The sequence below is a fragment of the Staurois parvus genome, unplaced genomic scaffold, assembly GCF_062004578.1.
Source record: "Staurois parvus isolate SC_StPar_1 unplaced genomic scaffold, SC_StPar_1.0 ptg000885l, whole genome shotgun sequence".
In the NCBI taxonomy this organism is placed as follows: domain Eukaryota; kingdom Metazoa; phylum Chordata; class Amphibia; order Anura; family Ranidae; genus Staurois; species Staurois parvus.
Window position 1 is genome coordinate 2,262,700 of NW_028318681.1, and position 13,245 is coordinate 2,275,944.

Here is a 13,245-nt window from a genome sequence, read left to right on the forward strand (position 1 = left end):
GGGAGGGGCCTAAACGGACCGCGCAGTGACGTCATATCCAGCGTGGGTGCCATCTTGGTGCACCCTATTAGGATCCACACAGGCAGTACACCTATGGTGTGGTGTAACAAACGCTGATGAATAGCTGCATAAGTGTGAGTAGACAACTGTAGTGTGGCTTTTAATAAAGTAAACGGTTTTACACTATGTTGGATCTTTTGGCTTTACTGGGGATGCTTATGGAGAGGCACCTGTCCTAGTACCGGGAGGTATTAACTGGACACAAAACCTACCAGAGGAGGAGAGTCCCACCACTACTGCTGAGGAGGATTCCACGGTTTTGGAGGAACATAAAGAGGCACTTTTAGCTCATTGGTCCTGAGGGGCCTGGGCAGGAAGGTGAGGGGGCACCCCTGTCACTGTGGATTCACACTCAGTTTGGAGCACCTGCATGAAGAGTTGTTGTGTTTCACTTATTAGGACACTCAAGGACTTAGTATTTTATATGTCACTGGGAGTGACCACAGTACTATATTCTTACAAGGGATAAGATATATTGGATTAGCATATATTATATGTTCATTTGTATAGGAATTTGTAGCGCTGCACTGTTTTATGTTTTCTATTTTTTAACCTCCTTGATCCCCTACAATCTGGCTTCCGTCCTCTACACTCCACTGAAACCGCCCTACTCAAACTCACCAACGACCTGCTAACCGCTAAAGCCAATGGCCACTACTCAGTGCTACAACTCCTCAACCTCTCCGCGGCTTTCAATATGGTCGACCACCCCCTCGTCCTCAAAAGACTATACTCTTTCGGCCTCAGAGACTCCGCTATCTCCTGGCTCTCTTCCTATCACAACGCTCCTTCAGCGTTACCTATAACGCTGCCACCTCCCCCTCACTCCCCCTCTCTGTTGGGGTCCCCCAAGGTTCTGTCCTCGGGCCCCTTCTCTTCTCCATCTACACCTCCTCCCTTGGTCATCTGATAAACTCCCATGGCTTCCACTACCATCTCTATGCCGATGACACTCAAATCTATCTCTCTACCCCTCGCCTCACCCCTTCAGTCTCCGCCCGAATCACTAGCCTTCTGATCGACATTTCAGATTGGATGTCACTTCACTTCCTCAAATTAAACCTTGCCAAAACCGAGCTCCTAGTTTTCCCCCCAGCCCGTGTCTCTCACATGTGGTACCCCCATACTCGGGAGAAGTAGCAGAATGTATTTTGGGGAGTAATTCCACATATACATATGGCATGTGTGAGCAAGAAACGATTTAAATGACAATTTTGTGTAATTTTTTGTCATTTTCCAAAAACTTGTGGTAAAAAAATAAATTCTTCTATCGATTCAACATGCCTCTCAGCAAATAGTTTGGGGTGTCTACTTTCCAAAAAGGGGTCATTTTGGGGGTTTGGGGCATTTTATGCTTAGCATTAGAAGTTTATGCCACACATCACTCACTCTTCTAACCACCTGAAGACCAAGCCTTTTCTGACACTTTTTGTTCACATTAAAAAAATCAGTATTTTTGCTAGAAAATTAAAGTGAACCCCCAAACATTATATATTTTTTTAGAGCAGACACCCTAGTAAATAAAATGGTGGGTGCTGCAACTTTTTATCTCACATAGTACTTACACAGCGATTTTTCAAACGCAATTGTTTTTTAAAATATACACTTTTTTACATTTTAATGCACAAAAACACAATATATTGGCCAGTTATTTGGTATGATATAAAAGATGATGCTATGCTGAGTAAATAGATAACAAACATGACATGCTTTAAAATTGCGCATGCCCTGTGCAATGGCGACAAATTGCATACATTTTTAATATCTATAGGCAACGCTTTAAAAGCCTTTACAAGCTACCATTTTAAATTTAGAGAGGAGGTCTAGAGCTATAATTACTGCCCTTGATCCAACGTTCGTGGCGATACCTCACCTGCATGGTGCAATCGCTGTTTCCATACTGGCACAGGGTCAACGCTGTCGACCGCAGGTGAGGGTGGGCGAGGTTCCTTTTTTTTTTTCTGATTTAATTATTTTTACACTGTCCCTTTAATTTTTTTTTTTGATCACTGTTAATGCTATCTCAGGGAGGGGGAGGGGGGCATTTTCTGCAACTAATTAGCCACTAGGAATGCTTTTACATGAAAGCCCATCGCCGGCTGAAAAAAATGATACCAGGATGATGCCTGCAGCTGCAGGCATCATCCTGGTATAACCATTCAAAGTCCAGTGGTGTACCAGTACGTCGCTGGTCCTTGTTGGGTGTATATGCTATGTTCTTTTTTTCTTTATGCAGCCTGTGGGCTGAATGAAAAAAAAGAGAAGAAATCTCTGCAAGGAAAAGTGTGTGGTGGTATGCCCACCATTAGAAACCTCCCTGCATCCACCCACTTCTAATGGTGGGCACACATGAAATGTGCCAACAAATATAAAATATATATACCGAAGCATAGGGGCCATCCACCCACTGGCCACCCCAGGCCCCCATGCTTCGGCATATATGCTCTTTTTTTTAACTGCGGATGAAAAATCTCATCCGACAGCACTGCACACACCTACCTATGTCTATTCTGAAAGCAAGACCCTGTTGCTGTCAGAATAAACAGGTCAGTGCTGCAGTTTGACATTCCTGCAAAGAAATCAACAATGGTTAACAATAAAACATTAACTCAATAAAACAACTTTATAATTGAAATATCTCTTCAAGGAAAAGTGTGTGGTGGTATGCCCACCATTAGAAACCTCCCTGCATCCACCCACTTCTAATGGTGGGCACACATGAAATGTGCCAACAAATATAAATATTTTCCTCGCCGGCTGTTTTCCACCTTCAACTCCCTGCTCTCTCTGCCCCCACCTCCACCCAGTACCTCACTCACCGCCCACGAGATTGCTAACCACTTCCAAAGCAAGATCGACGCAATTCGCAGGGACATCACCACTGCTCAGACTTCCGCCCCACCTAGCATCCCTCACACGAAAACCCCCTCGACACTCCTCTCCTTCAACCTCACCACTGTCCAGACCTCCACCCCACCCAACATTCCTCACGCTAAAACCCCCTCAACACTCCACTCCTTCGACCCCGTTACCACCCAAGAGGTCACTAAGATCTCTGAAGCTCGCCTTAGCACCTGCCCCCTTGACCCTGTCCCCACACAACTCCTACGATCACCCTCCTCCTCCATCCTACGCTCCCTCACTCACATCTTTAATCTCTTCCTCTCTACTGGCACATTCCCCTCCACTCTGAAGCACGCGCACATCACTCCCATACTTAAAAAACCCTCCCTGGATCCCACTGACCTGAACAACCTTAGACCCATCTCCCTGCTGCCATTTACATCCAAACTCATCGAGCGCTTTGCCTATAATCGCTTAAGCTCCCACCTCACCGACAACAACCTCCTTGATCCTATTAATATATAGTACCCCCTGTGCTATTATACCGTTAAAACGCTAAGCAGCCAGCACTTAAGTGCCACAACCCAGGCACCAAACACAGTCAAAAAATAGAAAACATAAAACAGTGCAGCGCTACAAATTCCTATACAAATGAACATATAATATATGCTAATCCAATATATCTCATCCCTTGTAGGAATATAGTACTGTGGTCACTCCCAGTGACATCTAAAATAGCGTTTGTTACACCACACCATAGGTGTACTGCCTGTGTGGATCCTAATAGGGTGCACCAAGATGGCACCCACGCTGGATATGACGTCACTGCGCGGTCCCTTTAGGCCCCTCCCACTGGCGTATCTATGCGTTACGTCACGATTGGTGCACGTGACTTCCTCAGGGTGACCTGAGGAAGTCACATGCACCAATCGTGACGTAACGCGTAGATACGCCAGTGGGAGGGGCCTAAACGGACCGCGCAGTGACGTCATATCCAGCGTGGGTGCCATCTTGGTGCACCCTATTAGGATCCACACAGGCAGTACACCTATGGTGTGGTGTAACAAACGCTGATGAATAGCTGCATAAGTGTGAGTAGACAACTGTAGTGTGGCTTTTAATAAAGTAAACGGTTTTACACTATGTTGGATCTTTTGGCTTTACTGGGGATGCTTATGGAGAGGCACCTGTCCTAGTACCGGGAGGTATTAACTGGACACAAAACCTACCAGAGGAGGAGAGTCCCACCACTACTGCTGAGGAGGATTCCACGGTTTTGGAGGAACATAAAGAGGCACTTTTAGCTCATTGGTCCTGAGGGGCCTGGGCAGGAAGGTGAGGGGGCACCCCTGTCACTGTGGATTCACACTCAGTTTGGAGCACCTGCATGAAGAGTTGTTGTGTTTCACTTATTAGGACACTCAAGGACTTAGTATTTTATATGTCACTGGGAGTGACCACAGTACTATATTCTTACAAGGGATAAGATATATTGGATTAGCATATATTATATGTTCATTTGTATAGAAATTTGTAGCGCTGCACTGTTTTATGTTTTCTATTTTTTAACCTCCTTGATCCCCTACAATCTGGCTTCCGTCCTCTACACTCCACTGAAACCGCCCTACTCAAACTCACCAACGACCTGCTAACCGCTAAAGCCAATGGCCACTACTCAGTGCTACAACTCCTCAACCTCTCCGCGGCTTTCAATATGGTCGACCACCCCCTCGTCCTCAAAAGACTATACTCTTTCGGCCTCAGAGACTCCGCTATCTCCTGGCTCTCTTCCTATCACAACGCTCCTTCAGCGTTACCTATAACGCTGCCACCTCCCCCTCACTCCCCCTCTCTGTTGGGGTCCCCCAAGGTTCTGTCCTCGGGCCCCTTCTCTTCTCCATCTACACCTCCTCCCTTGGTCATCTGATAAACTCCCATGGCTTCCACTACCATCTCTATGCCGATGACACTCAAATCTATCTCTCTACCCCTCGCCTCACCCCTTCAGTCTCCGCCCGAATCACTAGCCTTCTGATCGACATTTCAGATTGGATGTCACTTCACTTCCTCAAATTAAACCTTGCCAAAACCGAGCTCCTAGTTTTCCCCCCAGCCCGTGTCTCTCACATGTGGTACCCCCATACTCGGGAGAAGTAGCAGAATGTATTTTGGGGAGTAATTCCACATATACATATGGCATGTGTGAGCAAGAAACGATTTAAATGACAATTTTGTGTAATTTTTTGTCATTTTCCAAAAACTTGTGGTAAAAAAATAAATTCTTCTATCGATTCAACATGCCTCTCAGCAAATAGTTTGGGGTGTCTACTTTCCAAAAAGGGGTCATTTTGGGGGTTTGGGGCATTTTATGCTTAGCATTAGAAGTTTATGCCACACATCACTCACTCTTCTAACCACCTGAAGACCAAGCCTTTTCTGACACTTTTTGTTCACATTAAAAAAATCAGTATTTTTGCTAGAAAATTAAAGTGAACCCCCAAACATTATATATTTTTTTAGAGCAGACACCCTAGTAAATAAAATGGTGGGTGCTGCAACTTTTTATCTCACATAGTACTTACACAGCGATTTTTCAAACGCAATTGTTTTTTAAAATATACACTTTTTTACATTTTAATGCACAAAAACACAATATATTGGCCAGTTATTTGGTATGATATAAAAGATGATGCTATGCAGAGTAAATAGATAACAAACATGACATGCTTTAAAATTGCGCATGCCCTGTGCAATGGCGACAAATTGCATACATTTTTAATATCTATAGGCAACGCTTTAAAAGCCTTTACAAGCTACCATTTTAAATTTAGAGAGGAGGTCTAGAGCTATAATTACTGCCCTTGATCCAACGTTCGTGGCGATACCTCACCTGCATGGTGCAATCGCTGTTTCCATACTGGCACAGGGTCAACGCTGTCGACCGCAGGTGAGGGTGGGCGAGGTTCCTTTTTTTTTTTCTGATTTAATTATTTTTACACTGTCCCTTTAATTTTTTTTTTTGATCACTGTTAATGCTATCTCAGGGAGGGGGAGGGGGCATTTTCTGCAGCTAATTAGCCACTAGGAATGCTTTTACATGAAAGCCCATCGCCGGCTGAAAAAAATGATACCAGGATGATGCCTGCAGCTGCAGGCATCACCCTGGTATAACCATTCAAAGTCCAGTGGTGTACCAGTACGTCGCTGGTCCTTGTTGGGTGTATATGCTATGTTCTTTTTTTCTTTATGCAGCCTGTGGGCTGAATGAAAAAAAAGAGAAGAAATCTCTGCAAGGAAAAGTGTGTGGTGGTATGCCCACCATTAGAAACCTCCCTGCATCCACCCACTTCTAATGGTGGGCACACATGAAATGTGCCAACAAATATAAAATATATATACCGAAGCATAGGGGCCATCCACCCACTGGCCACCCCAGGCCCCCATGCTTCGGCATATATGCTCTTTTTTTTAACTGCGGATGAAAAATCTCATCCGACAGCACTGCACACACCTACCTATGTCTATTCTGAAAGCAAGACCCTGTTGCTGTCAGAATAAACAGGTCAGTGCTGCAGTTTGACATTCCTGCAAAGAAATCAACAATGGTTAACAATAAAACATTAACTCAATAAAACAACTTTATAATTGAAATATCTCTTCAAGGAAAAGTGTGTGGTGGTATGCCCACCATTAGAAACCTCCCTGCATCCACCCACTTCTAATGGTGGGCACACATGAAATGTGCCAACAAATATAAATATTTTCCTCGCCGGCTGTTTTCCACCTTCAACTCCCTGCTCTCTCTGCCCCCACCTCCACCCAGTACCTCACTCACCGCCCACGAGATTGCTAACCACTTCCAAAGCAAGATCGACGCAATTCGCAGGGACATCACCACTGCTCAGACTTCCGCCCCACCTAGCATCCCTCACACGAAAACCCCCTCGACACTCCTCTCCTTCAACCTCACCACTGTCCAGACCTCCACCCCACCCAACATTCCTCACGCTAAAACCCCCTCAACACTCCACTCCTTCGACCCCGTTACCACCCAAGAGGTCACTAAGATCTCTGAAGCTCGCCTTAGCACCTGCCCCCTTGACCCTGTCCCCACACAACTCCTACGATCACCCTCCTCCTCCATCCTACGCTCCCTCACTCACATCTTTAATCTCTTCCTCTCTACTGGCACATTCCCCTCCACTCTGAAGCACGCGCACATCACTCCCATACTTAAAAAACCCTCCCTGGATCCCACTGACCTGAACAACCTTAGACCCATCTCCCTGCTGCCATTTACATCCAAACTCATAGAGCGCTTTGCCTATAATCGCTTAAGCTCCCACCTCACCGACAACAACCTCCTTGATCCTATTAATATATAGTACCCCCTGTGCTATTATACCGTTAAAACGCTAAGCAGCCAGCACTTAAGTGCCACAACCCAGGCACCAAACACAGTCAAAAAATAGAAAACATAAAACAGTGCAGCGCTACAAATTCCTATACAAATGAACATATAATATATGCTAATCCAATATATCTCATCCCTTGTAGGAATATAGTACTGTGGTCACTCCCAGTGACATCTAAAATAGCGTTTGTTACACCACATCATAGGTGTACTGCCTGTGTGGATCCTAATAGGGTGCACCAAGATGGCACCCACGCTGGATATGACGTCACTGCGCGGTCCGTTTAGGCCCCTCCCACTGGCGTATCTATGCGTTACGTCACGATTGGTGCACGTGATTTCCTCAGGATATCCTGAGGAAGTCACGTGCACCAATCGTGACGTAACGCGTAGATACACCAGTGGGAGGGGCCTAAACGGACCGCGCAGTGACGTCATATCCAGCGTGGGTGCCATCTTGGTGCACCCTATTAGGATCCACACAGGCAGTACACCTATGGTGTGGTGTAACAAACGCTGATGAATAGCTGCATAAGTGTGAGTAGACAACTGTAGTGTGGCTTTTAATAAAGTAAACGGTTTTACACTATGTTGGATCTTTTGGCTTTACTGGGGATTGTTATGGAGAGGCACCTGTCCTAGTACCGGGAGGTATTAACTGGACACAAAACCTACCAGAGGAGGAGAGTCCCACCACTACTGCTGAGGAGGATTCCATGGTTTTGGAGGAACATAAAGAGGCACTTTTAGCTCATTGGTCCTGAGGGGCCTGGGCAGGAAGGTGAGGGGGCACCCCTGTCACTGTGGATTCACACTCAGTTTGGAGCACCTGCATGAAGAGTTGTTGTGTTTCACTTATTAGGACACTCAAGGACATAGTATTTTAGATGTCACTGGGAGTGACCACAGTACTATATTCTTACAAGGGATAAGATATATTGGATTAGCATATAATATATGTTCATTTGTATAGGAATTTGTAGCGCTGCACTGTTTTATGTTTTCTATTTTTTAACCTCCTGATCCCCTACAATCTGGCTTCCGTCCTCTACACTCCACTGAAACCGCCCTACTCAAACTCACCAACGACCTGCTAACCGCTAAAGCCAATGGCCACTACTCAGTGCTACAACTCCTCAACCTCTCCGCGGCTTTCAACATGGTCGACCACCCCCTCATCCTCAAAAGACTATACTCTTTCGGCCTCAGAGACTCCGCTATCTCCTGGCTCTCTTCCTATCTATCACAACGCTCCTTCAGCGTTACCTATAACGCTGCCACCTCCCCCTCACTCCCCCTCTCTGTTGGGGTCCCCCAAGGTTCTGTCCTCGGGCCCCTTCTCTTCTCCATCTACACCTCCTCCCTTGGTCACCTGATAAACTCCCATGGCTTCCACTACCATCTCTATGCCGATGACACTCAAATCTATCTCTCTACCCCTCGCCTCATCCCTTCAGTCTCCGCCCGAATCACTAGCCTTCTGAACGACATTTCAGATTGGATGTCACTTCACTTCCTCAAAGTAAACCTTGCCAAAACCGAGCTCCTTGTTTTCCCCCCAGCCCGCGCCCCCCCCCCCCCGACCTCTCCATCACGACCAACAACACCACCATCAGCCCCACCCCGCAAGCCAGAGTACTTGGTGTCATTCTAGACTCCAATCTGTCTTTCCAGCCCCAGATCCAATCGCTGACAAATTCATGCAGACTCCACCTCCACAACATCTCCAAAATACGCACATTCCTAACTCCAGAAACTACAAAGCAACGCGTTCACTCCCTTATCATATAACGACTTGACTACTGTAACTCCCTCCTTGTCGGCTTACCCCAACACAGGCTAACCCTGCTTCAGTCTACTCTGAATTCTGCGGCCAGACTCATCCACCTTACTAACTGCTCCGTATCTGCCACCCCCCTCTGCCAATCCCTCAACTGGCTTCCGATTGCCCAACGCATAACACTCAAAATACTAACACTGATGTACAAAGCTGTTCATAACACTGCCCCAAACTACATCACCGACCTGATATCCATCTACCACCCAAATCGCACTCTCCGCTCCTCACAAGACCTCCTACTCTCTAGTTCCCTGGTCTCCTCCTCCCATGCCCGCCTCCAGGGCTTCTCCCATCCTCTGGAACTCACTACCCCAATCCATCAGACTGTCACCTACCCTCCTCACCTTTAGGCGCACCCTGAAAACCCATCTCTTCAGAGAAGCCTACCCCGCCCTCACCTAACTGCTGATCTCCTCCGCTCCCCCCACCACTCCATCCCCCACTGCTATTTCCTCCTGTACCACTCTCCCCTCCCTCCTAGATTGTAAGCTCCAAGGAGCAGGGCCCTCGAACCCCTCATGTATTTTATTGTATTGTTACTGTATTGTCTCATGTATTGTCTCCCATTGTAATGTACAGCGCTGAGCAAACTGTTGGCGCTATATAAATACAGTATAATAATAATATTTAGACTACTACAATAAAGAACATATTTTAAAATATATAATACTAATAATAATATTCAACAACTATATTTTTTTTTGTTTTTTTTTTGTTTTTTTTTTTAATTTTTTTGTTTTTTTGGGTTTTTTTTTAAAGCATTAAATACTATAACTTCTACAAGACAGGAAAACTCTTAAAATATATAATACAATAAATACATCTAAGCTGATAATATTAATAATAGATCTCTATAATACCATTCTCCTCATCGATCACGTAGTCGATTCCATTGTCATCTAGAAACTCTCTCATACGGTTGAAATCCTGGTTCCCTCGCACGATAGGAATGTTCGCCCGGCACATGGGACAGGTAGCACTCTGTTCAACCCATTGTTGGAGGCAGCGGTTGTGGAATTGGTGATCGCAGGGTAGGGTAGTATTGGCGTCTCCATCTTCACAATCTGCTAAACAAATGGTACAGATTACCTGCTCCTCGCCGCGAGGCTCCATGGCCGGTGCTCCCTGTGGCTCCATGGCTGGTGCACCCTGTGGCTCCATGGCTGGTGCACCCTGTGGCTCCATGGCTGGTGCACCCTGTGGCTCCATGGCCAGAGCTCCCTGTGGCTCCATGGCCAGAGCTCCCTGTGGCTCCATGGCCAGAGCTCCCTGTGGCTCCATGGCCGGTGCTCCCTGTGGCTCTGGGTGGTGCTCAGCAGCCCTGTTGCGGTCTCTTGGAGATCGGCTTCGGCTGATGGCGGCGTCCTCCCTTCTCTGCCGATGTTGCGCTCTGGACCTCGTCCGATGAGCTATGGGAGACTCTCCGCCCTCCTGACGTGATGGCCTTCCACGAGATGGACGTCGTGAAGATCTCGGCATCCTGGTAGTAATTGATGCCGGAGTACCTGAAAACAGCTTAAATATATCTAATATTAAGTAGAAAAGGTACAATTTCTGGGGAAATTGTGTTCTTGCCTGCAGCAGTAGTCTACAAGTGCAGTGGGCGGAGTAGCATTTGTCACTCTGCTGGCTGCTCACACACCTGGGTTCCTATGGCAACTCACTCTACAGCAAGGGCAGAGGAGTGGGCGGAGCCTCTGTTGACACAGCTGGGTTGCTATGGCAACTCACTCTGAGAGGCATTTTTATATACACACTGCTCCAACTTGCCAACTTCACTGGCGATTGCCATCTTCAAACACTTGTAGTTTTAAAAGTATAAATGCTACCGTGAAAAGGGTTATATTGTTAGAATCACAAGAACCAGACCTAAATTTTGATGTATAGTATGTGTCTGAAATATTAAAAATGAATGCACAGTCGCAGTTTAAAAATGTCCCTTAAAATTTCAGGTGACTGTGAGTGAAGTTTCAATGAAAGTCAATGGGAGGGGTGAGTTGCAAACAAATGGTCATATTGTGAAAACTATCAGGACTATGGCTTAGCCGTGAACATTTTTAGTGACAGCAGGGTTAGCTGAACGTTTTGATATAAGATATGTGTAGGTGGGCTTGAAAATGACATAGTGATGGCAGTTTACAAATCATGTTCTGATTTTTCCTTCCACACTGTAGCTTTGTCATTTCTCACTCTAGTTGCACCATTCATTCCTATGGGAAAATTTCACCACAAAAACCGCGATATTTCGTGAACGATTCGGCGAAACGTTCCACAAAGTAATAGCAATCCGATCGGGAACAATCCGCACGTTTTGATATATTACTTGTCTTTGTAGTGTAAAAACTGTGGGAGGAGTTAGCGTGGCAAATTTGGCTATAAGAATAAGAATATATTTGTGAGATAACAATAAGTGATCTTTGCAAGAACACTGAATTACACAGGATTGGGGCCATTCAATGGTTATTATTGAGTTCTGCCACAAGATGGCATTCTCAGGTGTAATACCGCTCCTCGCCATAGATGTCTCCCTTCCCAGTCGGCTCTATACAGAGAAAACGGCGGCCATCTTTAGCTATGTAAAGTCTATGGGAGGCGGAGGAGAGGAGCAGCTGAGAGGGGAACAGGAAAGGAACGGCCGGGGTGGGGATGATGGCCTCCCGGGGGGAGCTGAGCTGAGCAGGTGAGGAGGACAGAGGGCAGGAGAGCTGGGTAGGTGGATGGAGGAGGCCGGGGGGCTTTGTGGAGAAGGCTGGGGGGATTGTCTGTATAAAAAGGCTGATAGGAGGTCATGTCTGGAGAAGGTGGGGGAATAAGAGGCACAGATATAGCTGGGGCTCCCCAACCTGCCCCCCAGCGTCCCCCCCACCTGCCTCCTCAGCATCTCCCCAATTTCCCCCTCAGCGTTATCCCCCCCGCCCCATTCAGCTTTATCCCCCCCACACCCTCAGCTTTATCCCCCCCCAGCTTTATCCCCCCACACCCTCAGCTTTATCCCCCCCCCTCCACACCCTCTGGGTTATCCCCCCCGCACCCACTTAGCTTTATCCCCCCCTCCGCCCACTTAGCGTTCTTCCCCCCTGCCCCCTTAGCGTTTCCCCCCCCCACCTTTTCCCCCAGTTTCCCCCCCCCAGCCCAGTGTTTCCCTCCACCTGCCTCCCCCAGTTTTCCCCCAGAACACTGGGGAGGCAGACTGTGGCTGACCCCCCCCAGGCCTGCACAGGGTACAGCTCACTGAAATCAAAATAAAAGAAAAACAAAACTGTGTGACTGGCCCCCAAGTTGTGGCCAACAATGCCCTGAGTGTCCGAGTTCTCCAGTCCTCCCACTTCTTCCACAAGTCTTTCAGTGCCGCATTCCTGGGCCGTCCTGGTGTCATCCGGCCCTCAGAGTGTAACCAGTCCTCACCCAGGGTGCGTTTTTTTAGGTCATGTGGCAGAAATGTGCTGGTTGTTAAGAAGTGGCCGCCCACCGGCATCCTTCACAGCCAATCAATAGCTGCTAGTTAAAGGATAAGTTCACTTTTTATGAATAAAAGCACTTTTTTTTTTAAATTTTCTGGTGGAAAAAAAATGTGCACTTATTTATTTGTTTCAGGAGCCTGTAAAGCTTTGTACCAGCAATCAGCAGATGGCTGATTGCTGGTACTCAGCAATCACAGAGATCACCAGATGCGCGCTGCTGGGGGCACGCGGGAGGGCGCGTTCTAGGAGGATGTCGTATGACGCCCTCCCAGAACTGGACAACTGCGCTGTAGCCTTTATTCGGCTATAGGCTGGTTGTCAAATGGTTAAGAAGCCAGTACCTGATGACGTCCTTAACAACCAGCTATTCACCAATATGCTTTGCAATGCAACACATTTAACACACACCACAAAACGCACAGCAACCGTGGTATAAACGTGTGAAATATGTGTTTTTGCCGCAAGTCAGCGTGAAAGTAGCCTAAGTGATGACACAGCCCCTGTGATGTTGCTTGTCACATGGTGTTTCGGGAAGTAAACAGAGGAAGGCTTGTGAGAGTGAGAACCTATACTATAGATCTGTGATCATGTCATTAGAGCAAAGGTGTCTTCACATCGCAGCATTT

General features: G+C 46.8%; 1 long non-coding RNA gene across 21 annotated transcripts in view; it reads left to right on the plus strand.

Annotated features, from left to right (window-relative positions):
• The window catches only part of LOC149442481 (uncharacterized), an 876,277-nt gene that overhangs the window by 658,826 nt on the left and 204,206 nt on the right, over positions 1–13,245 (plus strand). The window contains exon 1 of one of the 21 annotated variants that reach the window (XR_016307184.1): positions 11,730–11,838. The exons of the other annotated variants lie outside the window; for them this stretch is intronic. This is a non-coding gene — a long non-coding RNA (uncharacterized LOC149442481). Of the gene's footprint in view, positions 1–11,729; positions 11,839–13,245 lie in introns of those variants that run through there. 21 annotated transcript variants of the gene reach the window in all.